Raw genomic sequence first — 17,023 nt, forward strand, 5'->3', positions numbered from 1 at the left:
AAGAGGGAATACTTCCAATGGCCAGAGATCTTCTAATTATAAGCATTCAGTGGCAGAGATTGTATTTTTTTCCCTTTTGATACTTTTCGGCACTGGCCCAAGAAGTTTTTTCACTTTAAAAGGTGTTTCAGCAGCTTCCCTGATATGGCCAAGGTTGTCCTCCTGTCACTGGCTTCCTCTTTCTATATTTTACAATGTCTCCAAGATGAGTGAATTTTACAGCAAAGGCAGGTGCTGTCGACCCCACTACCAGCACTACCATCACCACCATGACCATTCTAACCTTATTTGAGCTTTCAAAAAGCAAAAGCAAAAGCAAAACCAAACTATGGCCATTCAACTGCTTTCCATTGAATCTGCTACAGAACTCTCAGGAGTCTTGGACAAGGAGCCAGTCAGGAAAATTCTTGCAATTCTGTGGGGGAGTAAAGTTAAAAGGAGGGGGCTGCAGGAGAGGTGGGTGCAGAACTGGCCCCACAACAGCTGGCATCTAGCAGCTCTAGTGCTCTAGTCTGTCACCGGAGACACTATTACTCTTCATAAGTAGCTACAGTGCTGTGGGTGGACCTATTTACCACCACACATAACAGAGCCAACTGTGGATCATCCCTAAGTAAAAGTGCTCATAATGTCTTTTTTGTAGTTTACTTAGAAAATCTTAGACTAGTGCTTAATTCTTCCCTTTTGTACTTCATTAATGTCACAAAATGTTTTTGGATTATCACAGCATAATTTGGATGAACCACCTCTCCCCATCTACACCCCTAGCACAAGCCACTTTCTTTTAAATTATTGCAATACCATGTGCGTGTGTGCATGCATGCGTGCGTGCATCTGATGCAGCCCAGGCTGGCTTTGTACTCACTGTGTCTTTAACTTCTCTTTTTCTTGTTTCTATATCCCAAGTACTGGAATTATAGGCTTGTGCCACTACACATGGTTTATGTGGTGCTGGGGATTGAACCCAGGGTTTACTACATGATTGGTCGGCACTCTACCAGCTGAGCTACACCCCAGCTTAACTAGTCTCATTACTTCTATTCTGGACCATCAACACCCAATTCTTTTTATTTTTTTACATTTATTTATTTTGTGTAGTGGGGGATGGAGGACTGCATGTATGAATGTGAAGGTCAGAGGACAGCTTGCAATAGTAGATTCTTTCCTACCATGTGGATTCTGGGGATAAAACTTAGGTCATCAGGCTTGGCAGCAGGTGCCCTTATCCACTGAACCATCTTACTAGCTCCAACACTTAATGCTTAGCAAAGAGCCAAAGAGACCTTTTTAAAATGGAAGTCAGATAATGTTCCTCTGTACAAAATCCTCTAGTGGCTTCCTGTCTTACTCAGAGCAAAAGTCAAAGTGACTCTGATGACCTCCACACCTCCACAGCCTGCCACCCTCCCCCTCTGCATCCAACACACATCTATTCTCATTCTTGGACACTCTCCACAATATTGCACCTCAGCCTTAGAATGTAAGTGTTCCTTCTAGAACACCCATGTCTATTTCACAGTCGTCTACATCTTACCTCAGATATAACCTCCCCTCTGTCCACTTGGGAAGTTCTACTCCCCTGGTCAGATAACCTAAAATCGTTACTCACACACTCCCAGTTCCCCTTATTTCCCTTCACTTGATTCTCTTTCCCCTGACCTTTTCACTAAACATTGCTTTCTTTGTGGTGTTTAATGATGATCTCCTTAGCAGAGAATTGAGGTCCTTGAGGCCCTAGATCTTTGGATCTTTGTTTATGATGCTTCCAGTGCTTCAGTCCTTGAACAATCTGTCACACAGTATATGCTCAGTAAAAATCTGTTGAATGTATAAATGCCTACACCCTTACTTCCAAGTCTTTGGTAGACTTGAAGGCAGGAAGAGCAGAGTCATGAGAAGACTCAGCAATCAGTGATTCATTTCCTATGTTTATTGAGTTATGAATGTGTCCCAGGTACTATACTGGACCTCAGGAACACAAAAATTGGTGACACGGCACTGTGCCTCAGGAAGGTCATTTTGTGGATGATCCCTAGAGATAAGCAACATAAACACAGTAGGTCAGACGACCACTGTCATAAAAGAGATGAGAGTGCTCCCTGAGGGAGAGGCAAGGGGATCTCTGAAAGTAGTTGATCTAGCCTTGAACTTTGGCTGGAGGCAGAGTCTCCCTGGCTGTTGTGTAGACCTGATTGAGGCAACTGAAGGGTTCTTGTGCTGCAGGGTGATGGGAATGGTCAGCTGGCCAGAGGTCAGATTCCTACTGGCTGCTCCTCAGATGACCTGATCCCTCCCTGTACTTACAGGCCAGAGGAAAGGCCCACAGCACAAAAGGCCTAAAGGGCTGTGCTTGGAGCAGGCAAGGCTGTATTGGGGACCCTCCCCCATTGTTGAGACCCTCATTGTGCCAGGCTGGTGCCTGCCTTACACTCCCCATCTCACTCTGTTGTGATGGCTTCCACATAGTAGAGGCCAGCTGGTGAGGGCCAGACTAAGCCTCCAGCCAGTCCTGAGCCTGGAAACAGACCCATGCTTTTGGTTCAAGTGTCCACCACCTTTCCCTCTAAGGCAGTGGCAAGGCTCTGTGGCTGTGGAAAAGTCACATCCCTTCTCTGGATCTTGGTGTTCTCATCATAAAGGGACAGTTGGCAGTCTAGATGGAATTCCTGCTGTCAGCTGCTACAGAAGAATGTTTGCCGGGCGTGTCCAACCTATGGCCAAGCATAGCTCTGAATAGGGTCTGATAAAATACCATAACCAAAAGCAACTTGTGGTTCAGTTTATTTTGGCTTACAGTTCCAGAGGGCAAAATGTCCATAATGGTGAGGAAGTCATGATGGCAGGAATGGGAAGCTGAGAGAGCACATCTCAACTGCTCACAGGAAGAGAGAGAAAGAGAACAGGAAGTTGGGATGAGGTTATAAACCTTCAGAGCATGCCTCCAGTGAGGTATTCTTCCAGCAAGTCTCCACAACCTTAAGGTTCCATAACCTCCCCAACTGGGGACCAAGTGTTCAAATACTCAAGCCTGAGGGGAACATTTCTCATTCAAACCACCATATGGCTAAACACAAACATCATAATTTTACTTAAAAACATTTTTTTTTTAAAGGTGAGATTGAGGTAAGTGGAACCATTTGGGAAGTTACCACTCACTACTTGGCAGAATACCTGAGCAGATATTAGTAGAAGTCTGAACTTGAAAACTGGAACTTCCCAAAGGACAGGGTGAAGACGGACATTTTGGGTTGACAACAGGAAAAGTGTGAGTGCCCCAAACAGCCCAGCACACTAAGGAATCTCCAGGAAGCCAGCTGTATGGAACACTGTATGTGTTAGGGAGGGCAGGAGAGGAGAGGCAGAAAATAGGCTATGAGAGGGCAGTACCAAGGCCTTATTTATTTACTTATTCGCGGGGGGGGGTGTCAATACATGCTATGGCATGCATGTGAAGGTCAAAGGACAACTTGTGAGAACTGATTCTTTCTACCAGTGGGCCCGAGGGATCTACCTCAGATAACCAGGCTTGGTAGCAAGTGTCTTTATCCATGATCCAGCACTTTTAGCCAGCCCCCTAAGGGGGATGGGCAGAGGAACCCATGGCAGACGAGGGAACTGTGCCCTAGACATTGAACCTGCCTACCAGATATCAGCATTTCCTCTACTAGCAGTTGATTAGGGACATGACACTGAGGAAGCTCATTAGAGACATGATATTGTGGCATTATGCAAATATCTTAAGGTTATTGCTTGTGTGTCACTCTTTGAAATAAGGGGATTTTCTCTTTTTATTATGATTTTATTTCTTTGTTTTCTGAAACAACCGTGTTCATTGTACAATCCATTTCTACTGATGAAATGTCATACTGCTGTACAACCCTCTCGAACAAAAACAGAACAAAACAAAACACAAAACCCCTTCCCTGGTGAGAAGCAGTTCCGGTCTAGGTCTTAAGTTGCTGTCTTATTGTGCTTCAAGGGGTGTGCCTGTTCGAGTACTTATGAAGTCAGTTCACCCTAGTTCTATCTTTTGTGATTTTGAAGAATTTGAATATGCACCTGCTCTCTTTTTCATTTAATTGAAAACTAAATAGTATGAAGACTCTTGTTTTAACTCTAATCCTAGAGGTCTTGAACAAATATATTCCTCTTCTTGCTATAACACTAGTTTTCTATGACTGTAAAAATTCTTATTATACTCCTTTAAAGAACTGAATAAATGACACTCCCAGGAGGAATGGTTGGGCTTTCCAATCCTTCATTTTCCAACCTATTTCCAACCCTTCATCTCTGTACCCACAGAGAAGTTGAATATTTGTTCCATGAAGCATTGAGATTAAGCTACATCAATAATTATCCATGCTGTTTTTGAAGTATTTATGATAAATATTTATCAGCATGTGACTCATCATATAAACTACAAGTTCTTTAAAATAAAGCAATTTAAAAAATTTAGAGTGCTACCCATTATAAAATCTTGTCCATATAAATTCAAGTCATAATTACTTTATTTACCATGAACCAATCTTGCTAAACACTATTAAAAAGTTATTTACTTGTTTTGCTCCAGGGAGTCAAAATTGATGCATAATATATGATTTTTTCCCTGCTGTGAACAATGTTGCTAAAAAGTGGGTAAATGTACCAGATTTTCCTATTACTAAATTTCTCCTTGTGTGTATATGCATATATGTACATATATATGTGTGCATGTTTATGTGTGTGCAGATGCATATGTGTGCACATGTGTGTGAAGGTCAGAGGACAACCTCAAGTGTTGTTCCTCAGGTGCTGTCATCAATCTTGTTTATTGAAATGGTGTCTCTTATTGACCTGAAACTTGCTGAGTAGTTAGCTGGCTGACCAGTGAACTCCAAGGATCTTCCTGCCTCCCCAGTTACTGAACTGCAAACATGCCACCATATTCACCTTTTTAATATGGGCTCTAGGGATCAAACTCAGGTCTTCATGCTTTAGAAGCGAGCACTTTACTGACTGAGCTATCTCCCCAGAGCCATTTTCTCTCTTTATATGAAACCTAACAAGCTGACTGATTATTGATTTACAGATATACTTACTTAATTGAGGCTTTATTTTTCTCATAACCTATTTTCTCTGTCATATAGCATGATCAATATAACTCTGAGGTGGCACATAGTGTCTGGTGGGCCAAATGTGCCCTATCATCAGCTTTTGTAAGGTGTGAAAACCAAGATGAATTTTACATTTTTTGAATGGTTAAAATATGTAAAATAATAATATTTTGTGATATGAAATTTTTGTGAAATTAAAAATTTAGTGTTCATTAATAAAGTTTTATTGGCACTCATTTACATGTGTATTATTTATGGAGGTTTTTTCACTAAAACAACAGAGTAGTTGCAACAGACACTTTATAGACTGAGAAATCTAAAATGGACATTTATAGAAATAAGTTGCCCACCCTTGATGTAACCTATCTATGGGACTGGAATGACAGCAATTCTGAAGGTCCTTAAAATAGGAAGTGCTGATGAAGGCCATTGCCTATAGGAGCCACTTACTGAACAATTTTTAGTCTATTGAAATCTCTAAAAAGACATTTAAGCAGCAAATATAGTTTCACTTTCATAATTGTAATTTTTCTGACCAACTGGGCAAATGATTGTCCTCACAATGGGGCTATTTTCTGGAATTTGGTTTATGCTGGACCTTAATTAGCTCTGGCCCATGTTGGATAGTCATCTGCTGCTGAACACTGGCTTACTTTTTCAGAACACAGTTATCCTTTTCTGGCCTCTCAGCTGCCTCCTTTGTGAGATTTAGTAGTTTACATCCCTGATGTTGGGTGATTTAAAAACCCTGCACTCTTTGCATCAGGCATCCGTGGGCTCCTCTTGCAGCATCATCCAGCATCTCTGCAGACTCTCACCTTCCTCTGAACCTTCATAGCACTTGGTTTGTACCTCTCTTATAACACTTAGTGCATCTTGCCATTGGTTGTATCTATTTATGCCCCTGCTTCATTTTCTCTGTTAGATTTGGGATCTTGCCAGGGTCATCTGACCTTTTTTTTTTTTGGGTCTTACAGGGTCTCCCTGTAGTCCCAACTGTCCTGGAACTCATTATGTAGACCAGGCTGGCCTTGAACCCCCAGAGATCTGCCTGCCTCTGCCTCCCGAGTGCTGGGATCAAAGGGCGTGTGCCACCACACCCAGCAATCTGACTTTTTGTATCTCCTAAAGTGCCTAACACAGTGCTCTGAGCACATGGAAGATTCTATGATATTTAACAAATGATTAAATGAATGATTAAAGTGTTAAGGATGGGTAAAACAGGTGGTCAGGGAAAAGGTCTATACAGGGAGGCAGAGGTTCAAGGGAGACTGCTGGAAAACAAGGCAGTTAACAAACACAGTTGCCAATGATTCAAGGATTTCAAAGGTTAGATAATTCTTATCTCAAAATGGGAAGGCTCAGTGACTCAAGCCTGTAATCCCAGCACTTCGGGAGGCTGAGATGGGAAGACTGCCATGAATTTCAGATCAGATTGGGCTGTATAATGAATTTGAGGCTAACCTGGGCTACAGAATGAGACTGTCTAAAAACAAAAACAGGCCACAGAGATGGCTCAACTGGGAAAGACTTGTTGCCAAGCCAGTCAACCTGAATTCAATCCCCGGGACCCACATGATGGAAGGAGAGAACCCACTATGAAAATTTGTCTTCTGGGGCCAGGAGAGATGGCTCAGTGATTAAGAGCAGTGGCTGCTCTTCAGAAGACATGGGTTTGAATCCCAGCATCCACATGGTGACCAACTTTCTAACTCCAGTTCCAGGGTATCTGATGCCCTCTTCTGCCCTCTGCAGGCACTGCACAACATGGGTGCCCTTACATATATGCAGTGCCTAAGACTCATACATATAAAATTTAAAAAATCAAAAACTTTTTTTTCAAATTTTCTTCTGACCCCTACACTCATGCATGGCACACATGTGCCTCCAAGATAAATAAGTAAATAAATAAACATAATTTAAAATAAACAAAACAAAAGGTGGAAAGGCTTCTTAGACTGGAGTCTACTCTGCTCACAAAATACAGTCTTCCTAGGTATGGAATGGAGGATGGTTTGTCAGTTCTAGGTTTCTATTTTCAGAAATCACAGATGCTCCTCTGAAAGAGCTCATATGGGTATCCACCCAGATCCTTTGTAAAAGAGCTTCCCAAGTGTCTGTCCTGCCTCTGCCTGAGCTTTATTAGGTTCAGTGAAAGCACTATTTTCCCAACCAGCCAAACAGCACTTGGCACAATTGTACATTTTTTTTTTTTTTTTGGTGTTTTTGAGACAGGGTCTCCCTGTAGCCCCAGCTGTCCTGGAACTCACTATGTAGACCAGGCTGGCCTTGAACTCACAGAGATCCGCCTGCCTCTGCCTCCCGAATGCTGGGATTAAAGGCATGCACCACCACACCTGGCTACAATTGTGCTTTTTAAAGACTGTTCCTTCCATTGGGCAGATGTTAGATTTCCTGAGGATCCCATCTGTTGGCCTTAGTTCTTTTCTTTGACATGCAGGGAGGTCTAGTCTGTCTTCTAGGCATTCACATAACCAAAGTCAGCTACTCTGTCTGCCCCCCAACACCAGCCTTCTCTTTAAGTTCCTTCTATGGACATTCACACTATTTCTAGTCCTTCTGAGTGCCCTGGATCTTCTGAACATCGCTTTGATGTCTAAATCCCTTTGAAAATAGTATGTCCAGTTCATGAAGCAGTGTTCTGATGAGGCTGTTGTGGGCTGGATGATCTACCATTGAACTTGGCTTAATAGGTAATTTACTTTATTTGTCTCTTTATCTGGATGAATCAGATTAGCCAAGCAGGATACCTGCTTGCTAAAATGTCCTCACACCCTTGCTGTATTAGTTACTTTTCTGTTGCTGTGATAAAACACAGTGACCAAGGGAACATATATAAGGAAGAATTTATTTGACAGTTTATTATGGTTCTCGAGGAATCAGAATCCATCATGGTGGGGAGACATGGTGGCAAGAGGCAGAGCTGGAGCAGAAAGCTGAGCACTCACATCTTCAAGCAGGCACAGGAAGCAGAGAGCAACTAGATATCTGGTAAGGCTTAAGAACTATCGAAGTCCACCCCTCAGTGATGTGCTTCCTCCAACAAGGCCACATGTCCTAAAACCTCCCAAAACAGCACCAAATACTTGGAGCTTATGGGTGACATTCTTATTCAAACTACCACACTATGGTCAGTTTGGTGGACTAAACTGCTAAACGATTCCAATTTATTTTAAAAGTATAATTGGTGTATTTTTAAGATTTGCTGTCTTTGGAACTTTGCAGGGCAGAGTTTATATGTTTAGGTATGAGTTGGAAGTCACATACTGGGAAAAACATGCTGTCTTTGGAGTAAGAAAAATGCTGTGCCAGTTCCCAGACAGGACTGAGATAAGATGGTCAGGGATCAACATGGAAACAAAGGACTGCTAAACTCTGGATAATCCATAGCCTGTTCTTGTTTTTCCTTTCTTGCTCTTTCAACAGTGTATTGAACATACATTTCTCAACCTTCCCATACCAGGGACCAGGGGTACCATCATGACCAGGTTGGCACCATAATGTCTCCAAAAACAAACTGATTAGCGATTCATCTCTTACCCAAGAAACAAGCTTCTTTAAAAAATACCATACTTGCTTGCGTGGTGGCACACGCCTTTAATCCCAGCACTCAGGAGGCAAAGGTAGGTGATCTCTATGAGATTAAGGCCAATCTGGTCTACATAGCAAGTTCTAGGCCAGCTGGGACTACAGGGAGACCCTCACTCAAAAAACCAAAATCAAACAAACTCAAGTGAGCAAACAACAAAAATCATACTCACGGTCACTGTCAAATACCAGCCCTAGCTTTGTTCAGGCACAGCCTGATTCTCTTCCTATCAGGGCTGTTCCTCTGACCTTTAGGTAATTCCCGCAAAGCAAACCTTGCCAGTGTGTTCTCACTTACTTTGTCTCTGTTTCTTCTTCTTTTCCTTTTTCTTTTTAAAAAAACATTATTTTTCAGCCAGGCTTGGTGACACCTTTAATCCCAGCACTCAGGAGGCAGAGGCAGGCGGATCTCTGAGTTCAAGGCCAACCTGGTCTACATAGTGAGTTCCAGGCCAGCTGGGGCTACAGGGAGTCCCTGTCTCAAAAAGATCCCCCCGCAAAAAAACAATTTATTCTTTTCATTTTATGAGTTTATTGCCTACGTGTGTAAGTGCACCCGTGTTGTGCAATGCTTGTGGAGGTCAGAAGGTATCGGAAGTGCTCTTAACCACTGAGTCATCTCTCCAGCTCCTGTTTCCTCTTTTTAGTTTCTTTTTAAAATTACATTTTCATTTCTTTATTTCATGCGCTTTCCACAGGCATATTTGTAAAGGTTGGAAAATGACCTTAGGGAGTCAGTTCTTTCCTTCTACCATGTGGGTCTGGAGACTGAATTCAGGCCACCAGGCTTGTTGGTAGGCCACTGAGCCATCTCTGTGGACTCTCTGTTTTGTTTTTTATCATCACTGATCAAAAGGTCCATGTGTTGCATCCAGACCATGAGTTTCTGAATTCTGAAATCATCAGTTTTCTTTTTCCTTTTTTGAGCCAGGCTGGCTACATGTAGCACCGTGTAGCTGACAATAACCTTGAACTCCTGCCTGTGCCTCCCCAGTGCTGAGATTACAGGTATGTAATCATGACAGGCTTGGAGTTATCAGTTTTCCTGGTATCACCGAAAAGGTGGTTATTTTGAAAATGGGTTTTGTTGAGAGCTCCATGTCAGCTCTTGTCCATGTTGAAATAACCTGGTTTATCTAGCCATGACCCTCATGGGATGCTGCCAAATTCTCAAGGCTTTAATGGCAATGGAAAAAATGCCCTTTTCCCTGCAATGGTAACTTGGTTCCAACACAGATATCCCTGTCACATGGAAATTGGGCAGGTGGAATCTTAAAAAGAGGAGAGGCAGGCAGACTTCTGTGAGTTTGAGGCCACCCTGGTCTACACAGTGAGATGCTACCTCTTAAAAATAGATAGAGCAAAAGTCATTTTCCTTATGTAAAATTCCAAACATGTAAAAATAAACAGAATGGTATTACAAACCCTGACATACCTTAGCCTAGCTTCAGTAACGATCAGTTTGTTGCCAGTCTTGATTTATTGATACCCCTGCTCTGAATTATTTTGACACAAGCCCCAGACACCCTATTGTTTCAAGGGGGAGATCCTTTCAGCTGTAACAGAACTGCTTCTGCCTGCCTGATCTCCATTTACTGGTCAGATCTTTCTCTTGCCTTTTACTTGTTAGATGCAGTGGGTTGCAGATGGGGCTGGTATGGAGACAGTTTGCACAGACAACATAATGCCTCCCCACTTGTTAGCAGGAGTGACTTTGGCAGGAGCATCACTTTGGGAGCACAGGATTTATGGCTCTTCCCTTCTTTCTCACACCACGGGGCCCTCTGAGGCGTCCCTCCAAATGGAACTCACTGAACACAAGAGCTCATTCTTCCTTGACACAGAACGTTCACCTCTTAGCCCGTTGTCTTAATGCTATGACTAGTCAGAAGTTGCTGCATTAGTGGTCCCAGCCTGGGGATCGCAAGAACCATGGATTCTCACATATCATAGTAAGGGTCTAGGACTTAACTGATTCCAGTATTGCTATAGATATCTTATTTAAAAAATGGGTTGTCATGTAACCCAGGCCTGGCCTGGAACTTATTAATGTAGCCAAGGATGACCTTGATCTTCTGATCCTCCTGCCTCCAACTACAGAATGCTGGGATTACAGGCATGTGCCACCACATCTAGTTTGTGGCAAGCACTTTACCAGCTCTGCTATATCCCCAGCCCTATCATAAGTAAATAACAAAGGTAATGCTTTTTCCTTCTGTTTTCTCATAAAGGGAGGAAAGTAATTAAACAAGTCCTGTTTGGTGACAAAGTTAGCTCTTGTCATATCATTTGAATTCTTGGCTTGTTTGGCCTGACTTTAAACTCTATAAAATTAAAATAAAATCCTTTTGTTAGTCTCTTAATCCTTCCCTTCTGCTGCTTTAAATAAACTTTTCAGAGTATTGTCAAGCAGTTTTGTTAACATTTGCATTTAAATGTAGTGAATAAAGAACTGCCCCAGAACCCGGGGGGGATATTTAAGCCCACTACCCCAGTTTTCCCAGTAAATCATATGGCTATGAATATTCATTTAAAGAGCAAATGGATTCTCCAAGTGGGATTTTCCCTCCTTGACTGCATATTGGCTTTGTTCAGATTGGTTCTTTGTGGTTTCCTTTGGGATCTAACTGAGCTCTGGTGGTGGATGGAGAGGGAACGGTGGGCCATAGGTAAAGGCTGGTTCCCCATCAGCTAGTCCACTCCTCCACCCCCACGTCCCTAGTCATTTGTGCACATGCACATATACACAATTTCTTTTAGATGCAAATTAGTCTATTTCAGTCTATTGTGACTTGTGAAATTTTGTTTAAAGAAATGTAAAAAAAAAATGTATTTCTGCAGTCATGACAAAGCTGGAAGGTAGGAAAAGGAGTAAGAAATAAGGGTGTTTAGATATTTAAGCCCACTACCCCAGTTTTCCCAGTAAATCATATGGCTATGAATATTCATTTAAAGAGCAAATGGATTCTCCAAGTGGGATTTTCCCTCCTTGACTGCATATTGGCTTTGTTCAGATTGGTTCTTTGTGGTTTCCTTTGGGATCTAACTGAGCTCTGGTGGTGGATGGAGAGGGAACGGTGGGCCATAGGTAAAGGCTGGTTCCCCATCAGCTAGTCCACTCCTCCACCCCCACGTCCCTAGTCATTTGTGCACATGCACATATACACAATTTCTTTTAGATGCAAATTAGTCTATTTCAGTCTATTGTGACTTGTGAAATTTTGTTTAAAGAAATGTAAAAAAAAAATGTATTTCTGCAGTCATGACAAAGCTGGAAGGTAGGAAAAGGAGTAAGAAATAAGGGTGTTTATAAGGGGTCTTTTTATTGTATGACAAAGATTGGAGGTGGTTTGAATTTTGGAGCTTATATTTGTTCAGAAAAGAAAACAGAGTTTGAGGGCTGAGGATGTGATCAGTGGCAGAGTGCTGGCTTAGCATGCACAAGGCCCTGGGTTCAAATGCCAGTGCCACAAAAAGCAAATCAAAGCCAGCTTGCCCATTAGCTGATCCTCAGCCCCCATTCTTCATCCTATTTTGAACATTTCTCAGACAGGAAATGGAACCACTGGCAGGTGCTCTTGTGTTGGGGGAGTGGGATGAAAAATAGCAGTGGCCTGCCATCTCTGATGGAATTTTTCTGGCTTGTGTTGAAAACAAGTCTGCTTATCCCTTCCATTAGATAATCATTGTAAACTAACGTGCAATTCAACATTTATTGACCACTCATGATGTGCACTCATTGGTTTGATTACTTTCCTTTCCCCACCTAACTTAATCCCTGCAACAATCCTGATATCATCCACATTCGCCTAATGAACAGAGAGATTAGGTCATTCGTGTCAAGCAATACTGCAAGTGAAGAGCAGGTGGAAATGACACCCACATGCTCTGACGCTTGAGGTAGATGTGTCAACTACTGAACAATGTCATCTTGCTCTTTTGTTGTCAAGCCATCTTCAGCGCTATGATCAGGACTGTGACAGTGCAGAAGTGAGGACCAGGCCTCATTTAGCACTTGCTGACCAGTGCCAGGGTTTGTATACAGAGAGGCCAGGGTAGCTCTAGGGATCTTGCTCAAGGCCATTGATTGTGGAAAGGCAGGGGACTCTGAAGGCCACCAGTGAGACCTGTGGGCAAGCCTAGAGGACAAAGAGAAAAGGAAGGGCTCAGTCCAGAACCAGGAGTCACTGGAGAAGAAAAGGAGAGGCTTGAGAACAAATCAAGAAGGGTCCTGGAGAGAGAGAGAGAGGGTGTGTGTGTGTGTGTGTGTGTGTGTGTGTGTGTGTGTGTGAACATGAGCAGATGAGGAAGCCATGCTGGGCTAGCCTCTGTGCCACTCCAAAGGCACAGGGCCAGAACAGATGGGTACAGATATAAAATAATCACCTGTTATATTGTAAAGTTTGTTGTTTGTGATGTTGGGGTTGGAGCCCAGGGTCTCACATATGCTAAGCAAGTGCTCTATCACTGAGCTACCTACCCTTCCAGTCCTCTTTTATATGGAAAGAAAATTATTCAACACCTCTCTCACCCCACACCCTGTAAAATGAATATAACACCTACCTCATTGGCCATTGGGAGGATTTAATGAAATAATGTGCACCTCCTAAGACTGCCTGGCCCTGTAAAATCACAGAGCAGCTCCTAAGCACTGACAAGTGCTGTGGATTTTCCTGAGCAGGGGAGGAGACAGCAGGATGTATCGTACACATCGTGAACACTTCCACAATGTCCTCCTCAGCTCCAGGGAGAGGAGAGTTGGCACTTCCCTTTATGAAGACCTTCACCTCCTTTTCTGCAACACACTACTTTCCCTCTATCCTACTCCATCTTCCCTGGCCTACCTGTCCTTGTCACCTTTGCCACCTCTCTAAATCCTTTAGCTCTTCTATTCCATGCAGCAAGCAAAAGCCACTCTACTAGTCAGTCTGATCAGCTGTAGTTCTCCAGGTGCATCCCTGCCTTGTTTATTAGGGTTATAGCCCATCATTTCACATGTGGCGTGCTTAAGCACACTGCATTAGTGTCTGGCTCACAGTAAGTGGCTGATAAATTGAGGTAATATTAGCAGTTGCTGCCAATGTCTGTCCCCTGATGTCAGGCCTGGGCCAGCAGACCATCACACCTGGGTTCTGATTGCCCAGGGGAGTAGATGGTTGGAGAGGAGGACTAAAGATCAAAGTACATCTGAGTGTACTGCAAGCTGGCTGGGCTCTCAGAGAACCTGCAGACATGTGGGCATTGCCAGCGAGCCTCCTGAAGTCACCAGAGAGGGCCTCTCGTTCAGGGTGGTTTGTTCTCCTTTTTGTAATCAGCAATAACAGTTGGTGAGAACAGAGGAACATGAGAAGGCCTTTGTCCATTCCCTCAGGGCAGACGACTCCATTTAGCTGTGAGCCCATAGTGGGCCCTAGAGAGAAGGCTGTGCCCTTGAGCTCCTGCAGCTGAGGCAGGCTTTGCTGTTGCTGGAAGGATCTGGGGCCTATGTCAGGTGACTACCCATCCTCCCTGAGGATTGGCAAGAAAATTAGGGTTTGGAGCCAGATATTTGTGCCTGTCCTCACCCCATCACCTTTTTTCACCCTTAAAGAACCTCTCGTTGGAACTAATGGTGACAGTGGAGAGAAGCACCACCAAAATCAGAAAATAATCAGATTTGCATTTGGAAGAGACTCCAGAGGTCATTCGTCTACTCCCTGGACACTTTCCACGAGAGGTGCTCACTTCCAGTCGCTTCCATTGCTGAGCCGCTTCACTTGTTAGAAAGCTCTTCTGAAGCCTTAAACAAAACCCATGTTCTTTAGTGTTGGTCCATTGCTGCCTCTAGAACTGCCAACCAGGCTGTTTTATTTAGCTTTGCTACCACCCCATTCCTTACCACCTACAATGGAACTCTTAAGCATCTTTGAGACCCAGGTGCATAATATATTGTCCTGCATCCTCAGCCAGTGATGTGAAGCATCATCTACCTCATTATCAGACACAGGATTGTGACTAGTGTGTTCATAATGTATTACTGGGCATTTGACATGGCTCCTCTGCTTGTTCCTCACCAGTCTCTGTCCCTCCCCTTCACAACATTGCCATCCCTTCACAGCATTCTAGATGTTTTGCTTATTTGTTATTGTCTAATTTTTTTCAAAGAATATAAACTCCATGAGACTGTGACCTTGACCTATATTGTCCTATACCATATCCCAGGTTTAGAATAATTCTAGAACACAAGATGTACTTGATCAATATGCGCTGGATAAATCAAGAGCCATTTCAGGGCAGTGAAGGTCTAGACTCTGTCAGTATTCATTCGAATACTCCTGAAAATGGCGAGTTGATTTTTTTTTTTTTTTTTTTTTTTTTTTTTTTTTTGTCTTTTTTGAGACAGGGTCTCCCTGTAGTCCTGGCTGGCCTGTAACTCACTTTGTAGACCAGGCTGACCTTGAACTCACAGAGATCCACCTGACTCTGCCTCCCAAGGCTGGGACTAAAGGCATGAGTCACCACACCTGGCTGTGAGTTGATTTTTAAAGGGCCAATCAGTAGTGCAGCAGTGATTCTAACCCTGGAGTTAGGGGACTTAGTGTCATCTAAACTTTGCACTTATATCTGGGTGAACTGTAAGCCAGATGTTAACTACCCTGAGGCTTAGTGTCATCCTCTGTAAAGTGGGATTGACAGTTTCTGCCCTGTTTTACTCATAGGATTCCTGAAGATAAAATATAAATATGTAAGAAAAGAGTTCTCTAAGTTAGAAAACACTATACAAATATTTTATGATTGACAATACATATTTTAAAATTTTATATATATTGTGTGTGTGCTTATGTATGCCATAGTGCACATGGAAAGTCAGAGGACAACTTTTCAGGAGTCCTTTCTTGTTTTGAGACAAGGTTTCTCTTGTTTCTGTCTCTGCACCTGTGTACTCCAAGTTATCTGGTCTGAAAGCTTCCAGCAGATTCTTCTGTCTTCATCTCTCATCTCACCGTAGGAGTGGTGGGGTCATGATGGACACACCCAGCTGTTTTACGGGGTTGCAGGCATCAAACTCAGGTCATCAGACTTGCTTGGCAAGGACTTCTACCCAATGAGCCATTTCCCTGGTATGAAATTATATTATTTCTAGTTAAAGGAGAGAAGATACAGGCAGCCTGAGAATGGATTTATCTTCCACTGGAGGTGAGTTAGTTTCTGGAGCTCTAGAGGGTGTGTGATTTCTACAGATATTTTTTGTGAGCTCACTTGCCAACACCATCAACAACAAATGCCTGAGTGCTGGCTGAGGTGGTGTTCTATGCGGCAGAGAACAAAACAGCAAAACCCCTGCCCCCATGGTGCTTATATTCTAGGTAAGACAGAAAGACAAAGAACAATAAATAAGTGAATTAGATACTATCTTAAGGTTGTAAGGATCAAGAAATAAGGGGAAAAAATGAACAAGAAAAGCAGGATAGGAAGTATTGGGTGGGGTTTGCAAGTTTAAAGGGTGGTGAGGGGCGATTGCATTAGAAGTGACACTGAGCAAAGTCTTGAAGCAGATGGGATTTATACGATTCTGGAAGAAAGCTTTCCAAGGAGAGAAAAAGCAAGTGCGAAGACCGTAGACTAAGGGGAAGGAGAGAGAGTGGTGATCACATTAGAGTGATAATAATGGCCAGATCATAGAGGGTCTTAGAGGAAATTGTGAGGGCTTTGGCTCTTTTATTTCGAGGGAGAAAGAGAGCAATATGAAAGTCATGAGAAGATGCATTACACGATCTGACCTCCCTTGGGGCTTATTCTTACTACAGTGATAGGACTAGATAGAGCTGAGCATAACTGGTTCCTTTCTTCGTGGGGGACTGGTGCCCAGTGGCTGGAGATAGCCACTTCCTTGTTAGTGTTTACAGCCTGTTGCTTGTGTACATTACCCTATGGGACCTTTAGAGACACTTTTCTGGTGGATAGTCATGTCTCCGATCTCATGTTGTGCCCAACCTAGGGTCCAGACAGGTATGCAAAGTACCTCTGGGAATCCCCAGGGCACAGTGGCCAGGGTCCACATTGACCAGGTCATCAAGGCCATTGGCACCAAGCTGTGGAGTAAGAAATGGGAAAGACCAAGTTTCCTGGCTGCCAGAAGATCTACATCTCAAGGAAGTGGGGCTTCACCAAGTTCAGTGCAGATGCATTTGAAGACATGGTCTCTGATGACTGTAGGGTCAAATATGTCCCCAGCTGTGCTCTCCTAGTCAAGTAGTGGGGCCTCTTCTTGTGAGGGCTCCCATTGCACTGAATCTCACACCCTTCCAATCATGTTCACTAATAAATCTCACATCCTAAAA

The 17,023-nt window shown here is 43.2% G+C and overlaps 1 protein-coding gene and 1 non-coding gene across 2 annotated transcripts in view; both read left to right on the plus strand.

Moving 5' to 3' along the window:
* Positions 1-17,023, plus strand: part of Nmnat2 (nicotinamide nucleotide adenylyltransferase 2) — a 197,886-nt gene that overhangs the window by 8,754 nt on the left and 172,109 nt on the right. The gene's annotated exons all lie outside the window — the stretch shown is intronic.
* On the plus strand, positions 16,498-16,633 carry LOC115068633. The gene has a single exon (XR_003847965.1). It is a non-coding gene; the product is annotated as a small nucleolar RNA SNORA70 (small nucleolar RNA).

Source organism: Nannospalax galili, unplaced genomic scaffold, assembly GCF_000622305.1.
Source record: "Nannospalax galili isolate Female #2095 unplaced genomic scaffold, S.galili_v1.0 scaffold227, whole genome shotgun sequence".
NCBI lineage: Eukaryota > Metazoa > Chordata > Mammalia > Rodentia > Spalacidae > Nannospalax > Nannospalax galili.